This window comes from Centroberyx affinis, unplaced genomic scaffold (assembly GCF_046629955.1).
Source record: "Centroberyx affinis isolate AG114_WGS23_722 - 3 ecotype Tasmania unplaced genomic scaffold, CSIRO-AGI_Caff_v1 ptg000740l_1, whole genome shotgun sequence".
NCBI lineage: Eukaryota > Metazoa > Chordata > Actinopteri > Beryciformes > Berycidae > Centroberyx > Centroberyx affinis.
The window spans coordinates 95,490-111,795 of NW_027279353.1; positions in this window are offsets into that span (position 1 = coordinate 95,490).

The window sequence follows — 16,306 nt, forward strand, 5'->3', positions numbered from 1 at the left end:
CTCCCTCCCTCCTTCCCTCCTCTCCCTCCTTCTCCACAATCTCACCTCTGTTTCCTACTCTTCTCCTCTTCAGCTCGTTTCTGTCTACTCCTGCTTTCACTTACTCTCACAAACATACTTTTTCTCTTACTTACTTACTCTCGGTTTCCCCCTCCCCAGTTTCTTCCATCGCTCTCTCTACCCCAGATGCAGCCAAGGTAGAAGTCTCACTTTTTTTTTGGCTGCATGTTTTCGCCGAACTCCCGCAGCACTTTGGCTCCGTCCTCAAGAGGAATGTTTTGGACAAAGTTGTTTTGCAGTTTTGTTGTCTCTTCAGTTGTAGGAAGTTTGGTTGGATAGGTCTTGGTTGAGAGACATTCGAGTTTGGCCACAAAAGATACCAGAAGTGGGGACTTCAGACTCATAATTTCATAATTTTAATTGCCTGAGACTTGACTTGGGTTCTGGTGACTTGGGACTCGACTCTGACTTGTACTCTGATGACTTGAAAAGGTTTCTAAAGTCTTGACTTGAGATCTTGTGTTTGTGTAAATGACTCAGATTGAAAGTGATGAGATTTGTTCCAGCAGACGACTGAATTTAAATTCTGTTTTCTGAATTTGTATGGAATGATTGAATTTATTGAAGTTGAAACTGATTATAGAAATCAAACCATATTAAAACTATTAAAACCATATTGCATTGAAAAGTCCTAGATATTTAGTTTTCTTTAAGATATTTAATTGATACTGGACTCTAGATTTGTTCTGACTTGACTTGCTGTTCTACATTTAGACTTGAGACTTGACTTGAGACTTGTGCCTCAAGATTTGAGACTGACTTGGGAGTAAAGTTGACTCCTCTGCAATATACAAATTTTCTGTGTAATGTTCAGGATAGATGCCTGACAAAAGCATGGAGAGGCGCCTCTACATTGGGTACCACAGCTGGGAAACTTACAGTACCTGCTCACTTTGATGGCCTCCAGATGTGCACGCCCCCTCCCCCGCCCCCCCTCTCCCCATCCTCCTAATCTCTCTCCATCAGACCAGACAGCTAGCCTGGTCTTTATCAATACTCCTCCAGCGCTGATCCAGATTCATTTTCCCATTCAGGTCTTGATGGATGGGAGAGCAGCATCCTGGTCAGAAAATCGTAAATCACAGCTCCCACTTTCGGATGCTTGGCAGTTGATGCGGTGTTACTGTAGATGCTGCCTGCACCAAACCACCAGCTTGGTTTTTCTAATCGCCTGGTATGTCGGGGTTTGTTTATTATTTTTCAGATTTTTGGTTTCCCAGGAAGAGTAGCCGTTGCCTCGGGACTAACTAACAAGAATCCGAATAAACAATACACTCGCTCAAACTCGAGGCACACAGAAGCTTATTAAGTCTGGATACAAATTCTGACTTCTCAGCAGTAGATGTACTCCAGCCAATCCCCCCACCTCCATTTCTTTCATTTCTTCCTCCGCAGACCGAGAGAAACTGCAGCTTAATGGAACTACAGCCTGTTCTCTGCTCACCGTCCGCTGTCTGGTAACGTCTGACGGAGCGCTCTGCCTCGTTAGTTTATATTAGATTCAGGAGACGTTTGCTAGAGCGATTACACCGCGGCCGACGGTGGGAACACGGCTCCGTCGCCCCGGCACCGATGTCTGCTCCTCCTTCAGCGGGGAAACATTTGGAAAACATTTTCGGTGTGATGCTTTTTTTTTCGCTCTCTACAGCTGTCTGATTATCTGTTAGAAAACGTGCACCACACTTGTATCTGTCCCCTCCCCTCCCTTTTCTTTTTCTTTTTCTTGCATTACAAATAGGCTTGAACTCTGACTCCCAGTCTTCCAAAACGTGTGTGCAATCCCCCCTCTCTGTGTTTCCCATCTCTTCGCTTTACCTTTGGCTGGAGGTGTTCGCAGCATAACCATGTAAACACACTGCTAATCAGTGTCTCTGTGTTTGCACGGCTTATGTGTGTGTGTGTGTGTGCGTGTGTGTGTGTGGATAGTGTGGGTGTAAAATGATAAGGCTGAGTGAATGATTCCCTCCAGTAAACAGAGAGGAGCAGGAGACGGAGCAGAGGGCAGGCCAGCTGCCCTGGGAATCTGGATAATCCATTCTACTCACTTTATTAACATCATTATGGAGGAAACAGAGAGAGAGAGAGAGAGAGAGAGAGAGGAGACGGGGAGGGATGGAGGGATGGAGGGATGGAGCGATGCAAGGTGGGAGGAGGAGGAGGAGGAGGGGCGGGACGGATGGAGGGACTGCAGGCTGAGAGCTAGAAAGCATGTTAAGCGTAGAAGAGAATTTGGTGGTGAAAACAAACAAGGGAGAAAGAGGGGTCACAGAGAGGGACAGACATGTCAGCTAATCAAAGCTGTATCTACAGTCACAGACATTGTATTGATCCTTCATTTATTCTGAATCACTGCTGGAGACAATTCTGTTTTTGAATGTTAGAGAGTAAAGCCAAATTAATCTGTTGTAAAATAAAACTGTCAACCAACTTTAGCATCAGTTTGTGGAGCTGCCCCCCCCTGCAAATCAAAATCTTACCAAGTGTTTAAAAAGCTAGTACCATGTATATCCTATGATGTTTTAATTGTGTTTTTAGTGTGTTTTATATATATACTGTATTTATATATACTGACATGCTCAAGACATGCTCATTTCACTATTTTACAGTAAAGCTTAACTGCAGCCATTTTTGACCTGGACCATATTTTCACATCTTTTTTCATTATACAGACCAGTTCTGATCAAAATCTTGTCAGTTGCTTCACTATAGAGCAAGTTACATCTTGCTGCAGCTCTCCAACACATTGATTGCTCGCTCTGTAATGAAGTAAATGAAAATTATCTAAAGCCATGCCTTTCTCTTACAGTTTTGATGCTTCAGCACTTGCTCGTTTCCTTTATACTGGTTAGTTGCAGCTGCCTGTCTACATGTGACATGAAAATGAAACATATACATGTCTTATTACAGAGTGAGCGTCAACATGTTGTAAAAGTGATGCTTTGGCTGTTTTTGTGGTTGAAATTTGGACAGTCCATTCACGCGTTTGGAATAAATTGAGACATAAGAAGCTCTATAGAGAAGCAACTGACAAGATTTTGGTCAGAATTGATCAGTATGTTGGAAAGTGACGGGAAAATAGGGTCCAGGTTGAAAATGAATTTAGTTAGATTTTAACTTCTATCGTTACAAAACTGGCTGAACGTACCAGCTCCAAGCAAAATATACTGTATTATGTTAAAGGTAGAATTTTATTAGAAGCTACTAAAGTGAAGGGAAATGCGAGGGCGTAGCCTGGAGGTTAGAGAAGGCTTGTGACCAGAAGGCTGTTTGTTCGATTCCCACACTGATCGGGAAAATCTGTGAGGGACAAACGCCTGAGGAAAACTCTCCTCTGCTGTCCCACTCGCTCCAACAGAGCAGCTCAGTGGCTGCTTCAGAGTAGACTGCGGTTGAAATGGCAGAGAGCGTCGCTGAAAACGACTGAGCATGCTCAGTCAGTCTTCCCTGGATAAATAAAGGTTTCAAAAAAGCAAAAAGTGAAGGAGGAGAAAGGTTGGACACAGGAAAAAACCCCCAAAAAGAACTGCCGTTTGCGACATCAGTCCAATTTAGTTTTTTTATTCTGTGAGTGAATCAACATGGCGAAAAGTTAATTTGTTTGTAGCCCAAAGGAGCTGTGCAGCCAGCGCCATGCAGATTATTGTTTTGGAATACAGGCTTTCTTGATGTTATCAATTTTGTCCTATAACTATTTGTGGGCTTTTTCTTTTGTCACTGGCTCACAGGCACACTTTAATGTCTCTGCTCTCTTTGCTCATATCCCAAAGAAAGTTCCCTTTACAATGTTTGTCTTGAGATGATTTAATTAATCGGCTTATCCTCTGTTTATTGTCAATTATGTCAAACTTATTGCCATTTCTGGAAAATGCTGCTCAGAGAAGTGAGTGGACCCGGCGCGTTGAGAGGATAAGAGAGGATAGCCAAGGAAGTTTCCAAATAAAAAGGAGCCATGCACACGTATTAGAATGAGGAGTGTCACACAAACAACTTTCTCATTGTGGAAAAAGTAATGAGCTCAATTCCGATTCCTCTCACATCAAGAGTCGCTGTTTTTGTCACGCGGGTTCTGAGGTTAACGTTCGTTGTGATGGTTTTTATGAGTGTGGTGACATGGCACACTCACACAGCCGGGGCCGACGCAGGGACGGAGCGCACGCACACACACACGCACACACACACACACACTCATGCACACACACAGGCTCATGTGCACCCTCTCTCATGCTCTCTGTCTCACTGCTTCTCTCTCTTTCTCATGCACACGCACACACACACACATAAACACAAACTTACATTTACATAGGCACACATAAATATTTACATTCATACACACAATTGCACACACACACACACACACACGGACACACACACTGGCTCATGTGTAGACACTCCCATGCTCTCTGTCTCACTGCTTCTTTCTCTCTCTCTCACACACACACACACACACATATGCACATAAACATAATTGCACACACAAACACACATCCTTGAATTCACAGACGCACCTACACACATACACACACATACACACACACACACACACACCTCCAGCCAGACTGTTGGTTAAGCCTCATTTAGCCTGGTGTGTAACTGTCTCTGTGTAACGAATGGCTTGGGTCCTACAGTCACGAGCCCAGCCATACCATCAGCACATGTCCCCATACACTGACCAGACACACACACACACACACACACACACACACACACACACACACACACACCCCTACACACACACACACACACACACACCTACCTCTCAACACTACCCAGATATCCTGCTTCCAGCCCCATCTATCACCTCCACGGTCTCCTCCACGCCCTGCTTCACATCAGGGGACCACCGCACCACCTCCAGCCCCGGCCCGGTGCCCCGCTTTGGGCCGCGTCAGTGCCACACCTCCCCTCCTCTGGCTGGAACTCCCCTGTTTAAGATGCACCGTCACGTCCCCCGGCTACCGCCACCACTTTCTCATTCTGTCCACAGCTACCGGCAGCGGGAAATTATGACAAATGGCCTGGTTTTTATGGCTGTTTTTTCTTCCTATTTCTCAGTTTGTTCTGCATGTTGAGAAGAAGAAAAAAAAAAGAGACTGAGAGGATTAAAACTTTCCATTTTCGGTGATGACTCAACGCAGCGCAGTGTTTGGTGGTTTGACCTTTTATGAGGTGTGCGTGTGTATGAATGTGGACAGTATGTGCGTTTCTGGTTGATGTGCATGTGTGTAAATGTGGATACGTGCGTGTATACACATGCGCGTATGTATAACTGGGTTTGCATGTGTGTGTATGTGCTTATGGGTGCGTACGGAGGATGAATACAAGCATCGAGTGTTCCTGTCTCTCTGCTATTCATTCTGATAAGTCCGTGATTTTGCACATTGGCGGCCCCAAATGGCAGCAAGAGGTAACTGCTTGACATTTGAGGACTTCACTACCCAGAAATCCTGTAAGGTGACATCAGTAAACTGCACACAACACGCTCATATTTACCAACCACCCGGTCTGTGATGCTTTATAGCAAAGGAAACCAAAGAGACGAGAGAGGAGAAGATCTAACGTTGGTGAGTCCAGCTTTCTCTGCTGCTGTTTAGGAGACAGTCTGGATTTCACTCTTAAAGGAATAATAATAACCTTTATTTGTATAGCACCTTTCATACACAACATGCAGCTCAAAGTGCTTTACATCAATAGAAGGCAGATGAAAGACAGATTCAATTTATATAAAAGAACAAGCAAAATGCATTGCATTAAAAGAATCAAATCAAGTAAAATAGAAAGATATTTTTCCCCCTTAAAGGAAACACATGGAATAGTTCACCCAAAAATGAAAAATGTTGTCATTACCTACTCACCCTCATGTCAGTTGAAACACTGGTGAAGTTTATTTGTTTGTTAGTTTGTAGCAGCGTTTTTCAAAACAACAGAAGTGAATAGAGACTGTTTCTTTCAAGTTCCAAAAAGGGCAAAAAAAAACCCCATAAAATTACTCCAAACATCGAAGTGTTCTCAAGCCAAACAAATGCACTGTTGGTCCAAAAGTCTGTAAAATGTTGGGCAACACAGTGCAATTAAACCAATGAGCAGATAATGACAGCATTTTCAGTTTTGAGTGATTCATTTGGGCAAACAGGGTGAATCTATAGCATCTCATTTAAGGGGGATGGGACAGTCTTCCCTATGGTGGCCCCATTTTGTATGTAGACTGTTTCCTTTAGTCTAAATTACCTAGAAAGAAGATCTACATTACATATCTTAAAATGTGTTTTGGGAGCAATTTTCCAATTCTTTCTTCCATCTCTGCTCTTCTAAGGTTCCAGAGCCTATAGGCCTAAGCTTCCACAGAGTGTCAGAGAAGAAAAACACGGGGTCATATTTATTTACGTGCAGGGTCACAGTTAGCAGGTCATCACAGCGGGCTCTCGGATTAGACTGGGCTTCTTATCATCTCTGTGTAAACTGCCCTCCGCATTGATCAGCACCTTTACCGGCTTGACAAATATTGACCTATTGTGATTTCCCACCAGATCCACAGATTAGAAGCGGACCGCAGTCAAATACTCTGCCTCCCCGGTGGGAACGCAGGTGTATTTGGAAGGGCAGATCGCACCTGACCACAGACACAAGTGTGTGTAAACAGCAGAGAGACCTTGAGATTTTGGGGTTCACCTTTTGGCATAACTGGGATTCTTCCCTGGTGATGTCATGTGTTGAAAACATCTGCAGGGACCTTATATTAAAGTGGGAATATTCCTGATCTGTGTTTTTTATTCTTTTAGTCTCCATCTTTGTTGCTCAGCCTCACAACTGTGGTGTTTCTGCACTGCACTTCCCACAGATCACCTGTCAATTACACAGTGTGGGCGGAGCTTGGATTTTCTGTTGATGCAGTTTGAGTTTCTCTTTTCTTCGTCTGCCATGGTGGCTATTGCTGCTCATGCTAACTACCCAGTTCTTCTTTAGATTTAGATTTAGATTTTATTTCGAACATGTTAAAAAAGTAAAAAATATAAATGAGAAAAACAAAACAAATATAACCAATAAAATCAACAGCAAACATATACAGTAAACTCTCAATACACAACATAAATAAATATTTCATGTCCGAAAAGGAGAAGGAAGAAGTGAATACTTATCAAGTCCTACCCCCTATTTTTATATTTTATCTATAAACTTAATGTTAGACATAAATATTCCAACTTTCTGCCCCAGTGTTCATGAGACACAACTCAAATCAATCAAATCAAACAAAAATCAAACATTAAAAACAAAACAAGAACAAAACAATCAGAATAAAACAAACAAAACAACACAAATCACAAATTCTTCTGTTGACTCCAAGGTTAGGTTGAATCACTGTTGTGTTTCATCAATTGGCAATAAAAAGCAGCAAAATGGACGTTTAATGATATGAAAATGTAAAGGATTATTACTTTAAGTTGCAAGAAAACCAAATGTTTGATCATCACTTCTCAGAGAAATGCTGATTAAAGTGGTAATCCTGTAAACAAGATCTGTCCGAGCCAGGCTTCCACACACTAAACAGCACAAAGGAGCGAGAGGGGAAGTAACATCAGGTCTTGTGTTTTGGTAAACGTCTCGGTGCAGGACTCGGTCCAGTGTTAGTAGAAAGCCTCTAATTAAAAAGTTTAATAGGCGATTCAACCGCATCATCCAGCCTGAGTGTGTTCCTCGCTTCTCATTCATTCCTGCATAGTAATCAGACCAGGAGTTCCCAGGCCTGCGGTTTTACACACACACACACACACACACACACACACACACACACAATGTTGAAATCTCTCTTTTTTCCCTTTTCTTTCTCTCTATCTCTCTTCTCTCTTTCCCCATCTTCCTCTCACCATTTCTTGTCTTTCTCTCTTTCTTGTCTTTCTTCTGCCTCCCCTCCTGACCTGATGAGAATGGCAAAGCATCTTAAGAAAAAAAAAAGAAAAAAAAAAGTATCTCTCTGGTAGGCAGCACATGTGCCGGATTATCAGACGCTCGTAAGAGAGGAGATAGTGTTTCTCTTGCTAATTTTCCAGTTTTTTAACCGTCTTGCATCTTGCAATCTATCCCCCTGTGCCCGGTCCAGGCGGAGGGTCGGGTTACTCGTTTCTGAGGGACGGCGGGCGGAAGGACTCCTGGGTTAAAACCAATAATCCCTGTCCCGTTCCGCTCGCTTGCACTGAGGTGTTTTGCCCTCCACCCCCCCCACCCCTTCACCGACCCCCCAAATTAAAGTGGAGCCTCTACAACTGACCTTCCCCAGTCCTTGCTGTAACATGTGGCTGGTTTAACTGTTAAAGTGGACACAGGAATGGAGCGGAGTAGATGTTGAAGGGGGGGTGGGGGGAGGATCTACACACACACACACTTTGCGGATGTACAAACACCCAAACGCCATACTCAAACATCCAGGAAGCACATGCACGGATCACATGTGCATATATGCAAATGAAGTTTGATTTCCGCCAGAATTCTAGATAACCAGGACCTGCAACGCCTCATGCGTTTATGCAAAATAATAATAATAACTTTATTTGCATAGCACTTTTCTTAATACGATGTTAACAAAGTGCTTTACATACAATAAAACCCAAAGAGACAGTGATGTAAAAGTACCACAATTGATTAAATAAACAAAGTTGAATAAAAAAAGAATAAATAATAGAAATAAAAGGTAATACAAGACATACACAGATACAGCAAGAAAATATATAATCAAGCAATCAATCAATCAGTCAATTTATTTAAGTGCAGAATCACCATGAAGCATGGTCCCAATACACTTATTAAAAGAATACATAGGACAAAACATACAGCAAGCAAATAAAATAGTTAAAATAAAACAACCACATCGAAAACATCAATGTTAAAAGGATACAAGAGGAACAACAAAATAGATGCAACAAAAACAGCTGAACCACAGGAATGCCCAGTCAGTACAAGTTGTCCCCTAAAGAGACAGCAACAAATAACTAAGAAAGTAAAAAAAACAAGTAATAAGCCAGCAAAAGAGGATACTGCCACTGTGATAGTTGTCTCCTTAGAAGCGGCTGATGGCTGCACATGACTCGATAACAGAAGTGTCAAATACACTTGAGAAAACACCTTGCTTGCCTAGACCATAAGGAAAGTTTCCGATGTCCTAATTTGATCCCAATATTACCTAAGAATAGGAAGCAATATTGTAAGTCTATCTAAATTCTCAGGGTGCGTTCACACCAAGCGTGTTCGGAGCGGTTTATTCGAACTCTGGCCCGTTCCCTCCTCCAGTTCAGCACCGGAGACGTAATCCGAACCAACTACAGGAACTGACCCCAAAAAGCAAGGGTTTATGGGTAGAGGGAGACGGATGTTGACAACTGATAGCCAGCAGTTCCTCATGCCTGCAAAGCCGAGCAGAACAAAATGAACAAACTGCAGTCTGGAAACCAAACCGCATATTCAGATATTTCTTCATGTGTTCTTAACTGATATGAACACCGGAGAGGGGAGATTACGGCAAAGAGCGCAGACAAGTTCATCATGCTTAGATAAAGTTACAGGGACTGTAAGTCTGACCTTTAACCTCTAACCTGATGGGACGACAAATTGCCAAAACTCTGTCCAATAAGCAAGCTGCTTGTGAGTCATGTGACTTTTGTTTACAAGCTCTGGTTCAGTTGTAATTGGGCAACTTAAACAAACTAAATACACAAATGCAACAAAGTCAACTTTTCCACACTGGTTTGGATCAAAGTAAACAAACTGTAGGTGTGATCACACCTTCAGAGGTTTGGTCAGATTACAGGTACAGGCTCTCAAGAATAATGGCATGAATCGAAGTTCATGCACACACACACACACACACACACACACATCTACACACACACACATGCATCCTCACACTGACCTACATGTGCACACACACAAGCACATGAACGCACAGCCATGCACAGACTTATCCTTATCCATGCAATACTTGTACACACACACACACACACACACACACACACACCTACACACACACACACACACACACACACACACCTCATCCCAGCGCAGCAACCCTGATTGTAATAAAGAAGAAACAGGGATTTCTCTCTAATTACTTTTAAAGCAGAGGGGCTTAGCCCGGCCGGCTGAACCAAGCTTAAAAAAAAAAAAAAGCGGCCCTCCCCCTCGGTGGTTATCAAGCCCGGTCCCCAAATTGCTCAGATCGTGGCGTCTCTCCGCTCCCGTAACCCGATCCGGGAGGCGCTCATTAGAAACGGCAGATAAAGATCAGCAGGAATATTAAAAACAAGAGTGTGTTACATCCTCCTCCAACCGGTTTTCAGTTGTTTCCACTGCCTCCCTCTCCTGTTTCCAAGCCTGATCGGGTTATTATAGCGTCCCGGGCCAGATGAAATCGATAGGGCAGTGTTTTTTTTTGTTTTTTTTTAAAACTCTGTCAGGTAATTAGAATGATAACCCAGCTGGAGCAATAATGCAGAACTGGTGTTGGGTACACAGCCAGTTGTCTCTTTTTATCTTTACTCCCTACCTCCTCTTTTCACATTTCTCTCCCTCCTTTCCTCTAATTTCATTTTTCTCTGTGTTGATCCCTCCGCCTCCTCCCCCCCCCCCCCCCCCCCCGCCCCATCGCTTCCTAACCCCGATGATTTCAACTTTAAATCAACCGCAGAAGCTTGGCCCGTGGCGTTTCTGTTGGATAATCGGAGCTAAGGAAGCTGGAATCGGGACAGGAGAAAACAAACCGCTGCATCACGGTCGTCTCATCTGTGATGACAATGCCGATTCTCTCAACAGACTTTTCGCTGCGTGTGATTTCACTCGTTGTGAAACCGACTGTGACACGCGAACGCCAAATATGCGTGTGCAACACTCTGCCTCCTGATTTCCCAATCTCAGTCCAAACCAGGAAGTCAGCTCATGACCTCTGGTTAACACTTAACTTCACAGTGACTCTATTCCACTGCATTAACCCATGTATTTTCTATTTTTTTAATATGCATCTATATTGTTTTCTTCTATTTATGCATAATTGTCTTGTATTGTTTTTTTATCTGCTATAGACCTCTTTTTTAAGATGAGTCCTGAATAAAGTTTGAATTGAATTGTATTAACCTATGAAAACGTATTGTAATTTATAAATATACAATAATACTGCATACAAATCATAATGCATGATGCAGTGTAACAGCGCTACGTAAATAGAAAGTGTACAAATGTTTGTACTTGTGTAAGTACTTAAGTGCTAAGTACATCATGTATGAGAGAGATACTCATTAAATACACAGTACAAACATAATTGTTTGTACTTAGATGATGCTGCCACACCCAATATTAATATTTATACAGTATTATTATGTAGATCCAATGCTTTTCTGTGGGTTAATACAGTGGTTCTCAACCTGGGGGTCGGAACCCCCCCGGGGGGTCGCGAGAAGAGTAATGCGATAGGAAAAACACATTTCTGCTATACAAATTTATTATCATGTCTATTTTTTCTAATTTCTGTCTAATTTTTTCCTTCTTTCTTCCTTTCTTTTCTTCTTTTTTTCTTGTGAATGTTTGTCAGCCTCTAGGCCTCATCTAATAATGAATCAAATGAAACAACCTGAAAAGGGAAAATCATTCTTTGGTTGATCTCTGCAGGCTTGTGTCCGGGGTTGTGAGCAGACATCGCTTCGTTTTAAGGGGCAAAAAGTTTGAGAACCAGTGGGTTAACACACTGGAATAGAGCCAGTGAAAAGAAAAGCGCCACCAATGTCTGTGTGTAAAATGTACTGTCAACGTTCTTGCGTGCTCCACCAGGGCAAAAGCACATTGTTTATAGAGAAAATGAAAGTGGGGAGGACACAGAAAGGGATAAATGGAAAAAAGACATAAACAAGCATGCAACCTTGTAGGAGAGGATCTCATTTCAGGAGCAAGAGGGTGAAAAAAAAAAAAAAAAGAGCCAAAACAAGGATGAGTGAGGTAAACATCTCCAGGGACGGAACAGGGTTCAAAGGGTGATGTTTAGGATCACAGTTCACCTGGACCCTCCTGAGCGTGTGTGTGTGTGTGTGTGTGTGTGTGTGTGTGTGCATACATGTGTGAGCAGCTGTGGGTAAGAGTGATGGGAGCTGTCGGACAGGGTTGAAATGTCGGGCTCCTACTTTTTATGAAACTTTTTACTGCATGTTCACAGAACTGAACTGAACTGAACTGAACTGCTGCTGCACTTTTGCTCAATCCCCAAGAGGAAATGTTTGGAAAATACAAGTTTTTTCCTCCATTTTAGTTACTGGAAGTTTGAAGGAGCGGCCTGGTAACTAGTTGGTTGTGAGACACTTGGGTTTTGTTTTACAGTATGCTAAATTAATTCTACTGGGTAATGTTCAAGAAAGAAAAATGCACTAAGAGGGGCTTCTACAATGGCTGTGTGTGTGTGTGAATGTGTGTGTGTGTGTGTGTGTGTGCGTTTACACACAAACACATCAGCCTTGTCATGTGCAAGGACAGAAGTAACTAATGACATTTACTCAAGTTGCTGTAATCGAGTAGTTTTTTGTGTACCTGTACTTTTTTGAGCATTAAGTCAGTAATTTTACTTTTACCTAAGTATGTATTTACTTATGTATTGTACATTTTTGCAACAAAAACTTGAAACATAAACTGACAAATTGTGGATCCATTCAGTGAGAAGAGGAATCTGACTTTACTTTGTTTCTTTATTTATAACATCTTCTCTAAAAAGTAACTCAGTAACTTTTACCCTGAGGACATTTTAAACGAGCTACATTTACTCTTACTTGAGTGGATTTTCACACCAGCACTTTTTTACTTCTACTTAAGTAAAATATCAGCAAAGTAAAAATACCTCTACTTGAGTTGGACTCTTTCCACCGCTGGTTATGTGTGTGCTTCTTTGCATAATGACATGCGCCCGTAACTTTGAAGCTGCTAATTATTTCTTATGAAGAAAATAGCTTACATGACATCACTAGTTAATGTTTGCAGCACAGGGCGGTGCAGGAAACACCGCCGTGTGCTCGCTTCCCACAAACAGGTTTGTGCTGCATGGCTAATGGTGTGTTGACTGTTGGAGTGACTCAGGAGTATCTGTCTGCCTGTTAGCTAACTCGCTAACTGACAGTAGGGGATTTTGCACATCCCACACAGCTACATTGTTGTTATAGGTGCATTTTTTTCTTTCTTTCTTTCTTTGAATGTTTCTTTCTGTCCCATTGTCTTTGCCTTTCTTTCTTTCTTTCTTACTTTCTTTCTTTTTTTCCTTTGTTTATATTTTACCACAGTACAGTCACCACAGCTATGAAACTTCGCCATGGTGTGGGAAAATCACTTTGCATAAATCATAAACTCTGTCCTTGAGCAGTATATAATTAATTAAACAAAGTAAATAAATTTAACTTCAACTATAAATCTTCTCACTTTAGCTGTAATTTAAATCTCCATAATCCTCATTGTAGCTTCTCAACTGAGTTTTCGTGACATTGCATTACAAGAGAACTTCTTCTGGGTTTGTTGTCTTTTAGTTTGCATGGACCGCTGCAGCATGATATTGGTGATGTATAATCATTTGGTGGTCATAGGACAACATACTCTTTTTATAGCATTTTGTAACAAAGCATATTGTTGGATAAAGTATGTATGTATGCTATAAGCTATGTTTGCTAACGGTTCGGTTGTTAACGTTAGCTAGCAAGCCAAGTAAATAAGCTAAAATACTGTATTCTCTATAGAAACGATGAAGGCAGCTGACCAACTACAGATAGTCAGAGAGCTGAGATCACATTAAAATAAAGTGATAATTGATTAGATCTATATTCATCGTGGACAGTGAGTTCATGACTAACAAGACAAGACTCCTGTCATCTCTAAAGTTCTGACATATTTACGAAAAGCGCTAAATTGTTAACAACATGGAGTATTAAAACTTGTTCCAGAGGACACTGTTGTCACAGAAAAACGTCTTTTTTCCTCTTGCCAATGCTCATATGCAGAGCTGTCCAAGATATTATGACATTCAAGACAAATCTGGTTCACGGCTCCCATCATGCATTTGTTATTGTTTCAGCTGTCAACAGTCATGACATCATTCAGTCCACAGTGTGGGGAGCTGACGGTTATGCATCTGAGAATATAATGTTATTAAATAATTTCATATGTAAAACTCTTTAACCAGCAGATCCTCTCCCTGACTCACCTTATAGCGTCACTAGAAATGAAAATATTACACTGCGCTCTCTGATGCTTATCTTCTCCTCTCTCCCCTTCTTTCTTTTCTTTCTCTCTCCCTCTCTGTTTTTTTAACCTTTATAACCAGGGAAAATTTACTTAGCATGTTAGCTTTCTCAGCCACTCCCTGCTTCACACTCACGCTTTTACGTACACACACACACACACACACACACACACACTCATTCCCAGGTGCTGCCCAGTCTTCTGCAGTTCAGTGTCTTGCTCAAGAGCACACTGTCGGTACTTGCAGGTGGAGGGAACATTGTGTCTCATCATTTCCCTCAGCCATTCCCAGTTGGGATTTTAACCATAGCGAGTGTCTACTATCAGTCTATCATCTGATCTGTTGTTGTGGAGGCTTCTCTGTCATCAGACTGTGAAGTGTATATTTTGATTGTGGTTTCAGTGGCTTCATGCCTCATGCAGTGACGCAAGACAAGGAAATAAACGTGTTGGAAACACATTCTTAGTCGGCTATTGACAGTTTTTATTCATATTAACCACCTGTCACGCTTTAACTGTCCAGCCCAATGTTTAGCCTCCATGTGTAAACACTCACACCTAGAGCAAACAGTTTCTCAAGTCGATTAACATGAATCAATAATCATTAGATATTATTAGAAATTACAACAATGAAGTAGGAGTTCACTCCAGGTGTGTTGTGAACATCTGGGTTAAAGTCTGGGAGTCTGGGTTAAAACTTTACTATTTTAGTGCCAGCTACCTCATGGTGAGCTGATTCACTGCATTTCTGGACCCTCACCGTCCCTAAAATCTACAGCTGTGATCAGCTGGCCAGTTATTACTAATACAGTTTTGAACTCCTTATACTGTCTGCACAAGCCTTCTACAGTTTAGCCTCAGGAGTTATGTTCATGCTTCACAATGCTGAGAACCTATTTCCTTGCATTTTATCCTACAAACACTGTTCCAATGCACCAGTGTTGTCATGATTACATCCTACTATAAAATGAGGAAAACTCTGTCTGTCTGTCTGCATCAGTTTTGCTCCTCAATGGGTTGGCCAATCAATCTGAAACTGCACATGGGCATTGAGCATTGGCATAGGCAGGGACTGACAAAGCTGAGCAAAAAGCAAAAATTTACACTGTTTATGCGCATTTTTGGCAAGTCTGCGTGGAGTTGTGGCGCGCGCATCCCCGGGTATGGACTAGTTTTGAAAAGGAAAAACCGAATTCAATATTGAACTTACATCAGTGGTCTTCAGTCCTGGTCCTCGGGACCCAGAACCCTGCTTTGTTTCAGTCCTGCCATCTAATCAGGGACTCTTTTACACCTGGGATGCTCTGGGTCCCTGTGTTGCAGGACTTCTGGGTATTGAAGTTCATATTTTTCAAACTGTTACCTCTTGCTGCTAATTGGAGTCGTCAATTTACGAAGTTGCCTCATGCGGCTTTAAGTTAGCGTGTCAGTTGGTAGTTCGTTATGCTCCTGCACCGTCACCAAGACAAAACATTCATTGTATCTCTCTAATGAAGTAATTCTGTTTCTAATTCATGGAAATCGTTAAATTCTTAAATTCTCTTTGGTAAGTAAATAATAAGGTACTAGTGGTGCTGCTGTCTCTACTTTGAAAGCGTTTTGAGTTTCACCTCTCACTCAGGCATATTGTATCAGAGCAAGAACACCCTGCAGGACATTCCTTCCTGTGATTATGGGCACGATGGTGATGCAATGTTGGCATCACCGACAAACCCACAATCGCAGTAAAGAATGCGCGCTCGAGTGCCGCGGCTTTCGCACAAAGGAAACATGCTTGAATGTGTACTAACTGAAAAGGTTTCTTCAAAGCAGTGTGCATACCTGAGAATAAAACACAGGAGAGAGAGAGAGAGAGAGAGAGAGACGGTCCAACTAGTTCGCTGGTTAGAGCTGGCAGCCGAGGCATCACAGGAATTATCGGCATGGTTAGAACGTGTTTTTGGCCCAAAGGGATTGCTCAGCTGAAACTAGCTGTTGTCTAAAACTTACAATAACATTCACATTTTAT